Here is a 6,778-nt window from a genome sequence, read left to right as displayed (position 1 = left end):
CAGAGATATGCAAGTGTCAAAGCAAGCTGGTTAGCAGACCCACCTTGAAATTCTGAGTCTTCAGCCCACTTGTAACAAAGGCACTCAGGCTTATAACCCCTCGCACTCCTTATTCCCACACATTCCTGATGGCCGTTCCACATCCCCTTTATCCCCCCAATACTTTCTCATATTTCCCACGACCCCTGTTCTCTCCAGAACCTCATTGGTCCCTCGGATTTCCCATGCGCCCAAGTCCATCAATGTCCCTTCTATCTCTCATTACTCCTTCATGCCTCTTCGTATCCTCATGCTCCACCCAAGCCCTCTCAACATCTCTTCTGTCACCTTTGCAGTATACACAATGTATAGAATCAATAAATCAGTGTAAAAGCAATGGGAAACTTGGAACAATTCATTCATGGAATGTGGACTTTGCAGGTTAGGCCAGTAGTTATTTGCCAATTCCTATGTCAGTAGGTAATGGTGAGCTACCTTCAAGACTTTAATTATATTACTTTATTTCTTTATTTTTCTATTTATTCTATGAAATATAGCTTTTTTTTGCCGTTTCTTTTACAACGTTGCACCTAAGATTTTTGTACCTACGTACCTTTGTACCTAAGGTGGTGCCTTGTGTGATGACACTATACACTTTTCACTGTACTCCTGTACTTCTGTACTTGAGTACACATGACAATAAAATCTAAATCTAAATCTAAACCTAAATCTAAATCCAAATATAAACCACTGCAGTATACTGCAAGTACACCCACAGCACAGTTAGGAAGAGAATTCCAAGATTTTGATCCAGCAATAGTGAAGGAGCAGCAATGTAGTCGCATATCCGGATGGTGTGTGGCTTGGAGGTGAACTTGCAGTTGGTGATATCCCTATGTACCTGCTGACCTTGTCCTTCTAGGTAGTAGAGGATGTGTGTTTGTAAGATGCTTTTGAAGGACCCTTCGTAAATTTTTGCAGAGCATCTTGTAGATAGTACACACTGCTGCTACTGAGTGTCGCCGATGGAGGGAATGGATGTTTGTGGATGTGCTGCCAATCAATCAGACTGCTTTGTCATGCATGGTGTCAAGCTTCAAAAAAGTTGTTGGAGCCTACATCCAGGTATATGGGCCGTATTCCATCACACTTCTGATCTGTGCTTTGTAGATGGCAGATAGGCTTTGGGGAGTCAGGAGATGAGTTACTCATTGCAGGATTTCTAATCTCTGACTGTTCTCATAGACACAGTATTTATATGGCTGGTCTAGGTCAGTTCTGGTCAATGGTAATTGCCAAGATTTTGATAGTGGGGGTCACCCATTTGTCACTTATTGCCTAACTGCCCTTGAGAAGGTGATGGTAAGCTGCCTTCTTGAACTGCTGCAGCCCATTTTGTCTAGATACACCCACAATGCCATGAGAGTGAAAATTCTCAAATTTTGACCCAGCAATAGTGAAGGAACGGTGATATATTTCCAAGATATATTTTCTTTCATTGCTACCTACTCTACGCTCATATTTCATCTTCTAGTCCCCCCGCCCCCATTGCTTTCTTAAATTATCCTGTGCTGGTTTTTAAAAGCTTCCCAATCCTTTGGCTTCCCACTAGGCTTTGCCACATAGGATGCTTTTTTTTCACTTTTATGCTGTCCCAAACCTCCCTTGACATCCCATGGTTACCTTACTCTCTCCTAAGTATGCTTCATCTTCTTTGGGATGCCTTTCTAATTACCCCAGAAACTCCTGCCACTGCTGCTCCACCATCTTCCCTGCTAGGCTCCCCTTCCAACCAACCCTGACCAGCTCTGCCCTCATTTCCTTCTGTTACTTTTACTCAATTGTAATACCATTACATCTGATTTCAGGTTCTCCTTCTCAATCCGCAGAGTGAATTCTATCCTATAATGGTCACTGCCCCCTAGGTGTTCCTTTACCTTCAGCTTCCTAATGAAGTCTGCCTCATAACACATCAAATCCAGAAATTCCTGTTCCCTAGTGGGCTCTACTACAAGCTGCTCCAAAAATAACTCATAGAAATTCTGTCCTTCTAATTGGTAGTGGTCAGAGTTAGGAAGATACTGCCTAAGGAGCCTTGGTGAATTTCTACAATGCATCTTGTAGATGGTAGATGCTGTGATATTGACCAGCGGTGGTGGAGAGAATGAATATTTGTGGATATGGTTGGTGTCAAGCTTCTTGAGTGTTGTTGCAGATGCACCCATCTAGGCAAGTCAGGAATATTTCATCACATTGCTGGCTGGTACGTTGTCATTGGTGGATAGGCTTTGCAGAGTCAGGAGATGAGTTTATTCACTGTAGGATTTCTGGCCTCTGACCTGCTCTTGTAGCCACTGTATTTATATTGCTAGTCCATTACGTTTTTGGTCAATGGTAACTCCCAGGATGTTGATAGAGCGGGATTCAGTGATGCTGATGCCATTAAATGATGAGGGTTGATGGTTAGATTCTCTCTTGTTCGAGATAGCAATTGCCTCGCTTTTGTGCGGTGCAAATGTCCTTTGCCATTTGTCAGCCTTGTGCTGGATATCATCCAGGAAAAGGCAAAGTCACCATAGTCCCACTCTCTCATCACAGCAATATTACTGATGGTAAATTTAACCTGAGGGGCATCACATCGCAGGCAAGAGACAAGGTTGAGAAGGCAGCACCTTAATGTTGACCCCAGCAAATACAGGAATTGAACCTATACTGTTGGTATCGCTTTGTATTACAAACCAGCCATCTGGTCAACTGAGCTTTTGCTTTGTGATACTTCCCTTAAAACTGGAAATTGATGAGTTGCAGGCAGTTTAATGTCTGGATTTCAATTTTTAGCACTCAGTTTCCCCTTTGACCCAAACCTTACCATTTATTGGGGTTAACTTACCCCTTTTATATCTCTGTGACAGTGTTGGATGTTCTTTTGATATCCTAGCCAAAATTCCAATCTCAACCAAAAATGTTACGATTAAAAGTCAGATTAACTGTTAAGTGATCTCATTTGAAACTTGCAATGCAACTAACTAGTACCTAACAAAAGAAATGTTGAAAGTAACGTGGAGGGAATGAGAGTGGAATTAAATTTAGTGGCTTATTTAGAGAAACACTAGCACAGAACTGATGGACTGAAAGGTCTGATTCCATGTTGCTTTAGCATTGTGTTGTGTGTGGTGGAAAAAATCAGTGAATGCATTGGTGCTTATGTTTGCTTCCAAAACAATAGCAACTGCACTTCAAGCAATAATCCTTGGCTTCTGAACTATTTTGGAATTTGATAAGGCACTTTAAATAGAACTTGCTCCATTACAAACATTTCAACACTGATATCATAACAGTTATATAGAAGCTATCTTTTCACCTAGTAGCGCTATGGCATAGAGGATTGGGTGACAATGCATGTAGAGGAGAGCCTCACTAGTTCCTTGAGGCATGGGATCAATCCGTTCCATTTTCATCCAGACTATCTTTCAGTGTGTCCCAAATTATTTTCCAATATGACACATTTTTAACACTTGGAAATTATTGTAACCCAGACACGACCAAGCACAAAACGGTAATAGTGTTCCCTTAAAGGACAGGATAGCCATTGGTTCATTTAGTTTTATTATTAACTTGTGGGATGTGGCTGGGTCATCATTTATTGCCCATCTCTAGTTGCCCTGATGAAGGTGGTGGTGAGCTGGCTTCTTAAACCACTGCAGTCTGTGTGCTGTGGATAGACTCACAGCACCATCAGGGAAGGATTTCCCGGATTTTGACCAAGTGACACTGAAGGGACAGAGATATATGGTGAGTGACTTGGAGGGGAACTTGCAGGTGGCTGTGCTTCCATGTTTCTGATGCCCTTGTTTGTGTCTGTGATGTTGGAAGATGCTGTCTAAGGATCTTTGGTGAAATTCTGCAGTGAATCTTGTCAATGGTACACACTGCTGCTACTGAGTGCTGGTGATAGGAGTGAATATTTGTGAGTATGGTGTTAATCAAGTGGGCTGCTTTATCCCGGATGGTGTCAAGCTTCTTGAATGTTGTTGGGGCTGCATCCATCCAAGTAAGTGGGGAGTATTCCATCACAATCCTGGCTGGTATCTTGTAGATGGTGGACAGGCTTTGGGGAGTCGGGAGGTGAATTACTTGCTGCAGGATCCTAGTCTCTGACCTGATCTTGGAACCACTGTGTTTATATGGTGAGTACAGTTTGGTTTCTGGTCAATGGTAACTCCCAGGATATTGACTGATTTATTGGTTTTCAATAGAGTATAAAGAAACACTTGCAGGACACAAGTAAGCAACATTCTGTAAATAAATCAACTGTTAAGACAAGGATTTGCATCTAGTTTCATTCTTCACCATCTGCCTTCTGATTCAGTTAACATCCTCCTCAATTTCTGCTACTCTGAGACGCCATCTAAAAAAACCCCTGTCTTTCTCTTAGGTAGACTCATGGTTACATCATAACACCCTGATCAAAACCCCTGCAGCCAATCCAAATTGTCCAATGCTGTGAGTTGGACTTGGGATTGGTTGCTTTCTATTGCTGGGACAATATGTGAGGTGGAATCTTGTGACTCTATTTATTGTTTCTGTGACCCCTGTTTGGGGTAATGACCCACAGTTTACAAATCACTGTTTAAGCCCATGTAAAATGAAGAAAATCTCTCTCTTCATTCACGAGAGATGGGCATCACAAACAGGATCAATATTTATTTTCCATCACAGATAGCACCAAAGTAGCTTACTCCTAAGTATCAGAGGGCTCTGAAGAGCCATAGGTGTGGAGTCAAAGACTGGGTAAGGGTAGAACACTATGGTTCCTAAGGTCTCACGATATGTTATGAGGGAAAATAGCATCTGTAATGCAATGCAATCGTCTATATGCAAAAACATTACCCTGTTCAGAATAGAGCGCGTAATGTTTGCTTTATTGTAAAATATTCAACAATTTCAATGATAGCGCATCTATTTTGCAACACAGTCTTGTTTCCATTTTGCGTTCAAAAAGTTACCAATCCGCTTCATTTGTTTTAATTTTCTGTGGAAGCTATGACTCAGTTGATAGATCTCTCATTCTGAGTCACCAGCATATCAGTTCAAACCTCACTCCTAGACTTGAGAACAAAAAAAGAGTGACACTAAGGGAATGTGGCGCTGTCTTTCAGATAAGATGTTAAATCAAAGCCCTGTCTTTTCTTGTATTGGACACGGAAGATCCCACAGTACTGTTTCAAAGAGGAGCAGTGTAGATGCTCCAGGCCAATAGTTATCCCTTAATCAATAGAAAAGATATCTGGGGCAGCGCGGTGGCTCAGTGGTTAGCACTGCTGCCTCACAGTGCCAGGAACCTGGGTTTGATTCCACCCTCAGGTGACTGATTGTGTGGAGTTTGCACATTCTCCCCATGTCTGTGTGGGTTTCCTCTGGGTGCTCCCGTTTCCTTCCACAGTCCAAAGATGTGCAAGTTAGGTGGATTGGTCATGCTTTATTGCCCATAGTGTTCAGGGATATGTAGATTAGGTGGGTTATAGGGAGATGAGTCTGGGTGGGATACACTGAGGGTCAGTGTGGACTTGTTGGGCTGAAGGGCCTGTTTCTACACTGTAGGGATTCTATGATCATACAGTGTAAGAACTGCAGATGCTGTAAACCAGAAGCAAAAACCAGGTTCTGAGGAAGGGTTACCAGATCCAAAACATTAAATCTGATTTCTCTTCACAGACACTGCCAGACCTGCTGAGCTTTTCCAGCAAACTCTGTTTTTGTAAACGAAACAGTGTATCTGATCAATATCATACCCTTTTTGGGAGCTAGTTGCATGCACATTGTTTGCTTAGTTTCCTACATTGCAGTTGTGACTACACTTCAAAAGGTGTTTTATTGACCCTATAGAACTTAGGGAAGTTTGGAAAAGTGCTACGTAATTGTAAGTCTTTTGTGAAAGGCTATGGAATGTGAAGCACTTCATACCATAAATTGGACCCTTTCCTCACCCAAGGAAATTCCCCACCAGTATTCTGGCCTTTGATGAGACCACTGTCAGCACAACTAAAATCTAGCACAACATTTGAGGTCAGTGGCTTGTTAATCAAATATTAACTTGGTGTTGTTTACTTAAGTTTGTTCATGCATTTAGTCACTTTAATGAGTTGCTATTTACTTAAAGTGCTTTATAGCCAACCGTAACATTGAGTTTAGATCTTATTCACCACTTCTATTTTGCGTCGGGTGTTCAGAAACTATTTACACTTTCTTCAGACTCACATTATTGCACCAATCTCTTTGTTGTCATTTATCACACCTGCCTTCCACCCCATCAAAGACCCCTCCAGTTTATTGAAAACAAAAAATGCTGGAGGTCAAACGGGTCAGGCAGCATCCATGGAGAGAGCGCAAGCTAACGTTTCGAGTCTAGATGACTCTTCATCAAAGCCACCCTCCAGTTTGTCCCTCCAGCTTATTTGTTCTCTGATTCAACCACTCACCTTCCCCGATTCCCATGCTCACTACTGGCGTTTCCTTTACCTCCAAATCTGCTTAAAATATCTCTAAGGTCATCCTATTCTGAGGAAAGCTGATGAACTCAAAAGGTTTACTCCAATTCTGTCTCCACAGCTGCGACCCAATTTGTTGAGTGTTTCTGGTATCATCTGTTTTCATCCCAATATCCAACAGTATTTTGATTTTTGGTCAATCAGTATTGATGTGCCAAATGAATCCTCATCCCCTTCTCCTGTAGTACAAATTGTTGTGATCATTTGAAATTTGGCATTCTTGCATTTATCCAGATGACTGCATTGCAAAA

The sequence above is a fragment of the Rhincodon typus genome, chromosome 22, assembly GCF_021869965.1.
Source record: "Rhincodon typus isolate 14 chromosome 22, sRhiTyp1.1, whole genome shotgun sequence".
Lineage (NCBI taxonomy): Eukaryota > Metazoa > Chordata > Chondrichthyes > Orectolobiformes > Rhincodontidae > Rhincodon > Rhincodon typus.
The sequence above is the reverse complement of the archived record's forward strand: the minus strand, read 5'-3'. Positions refer to the sequence as shown.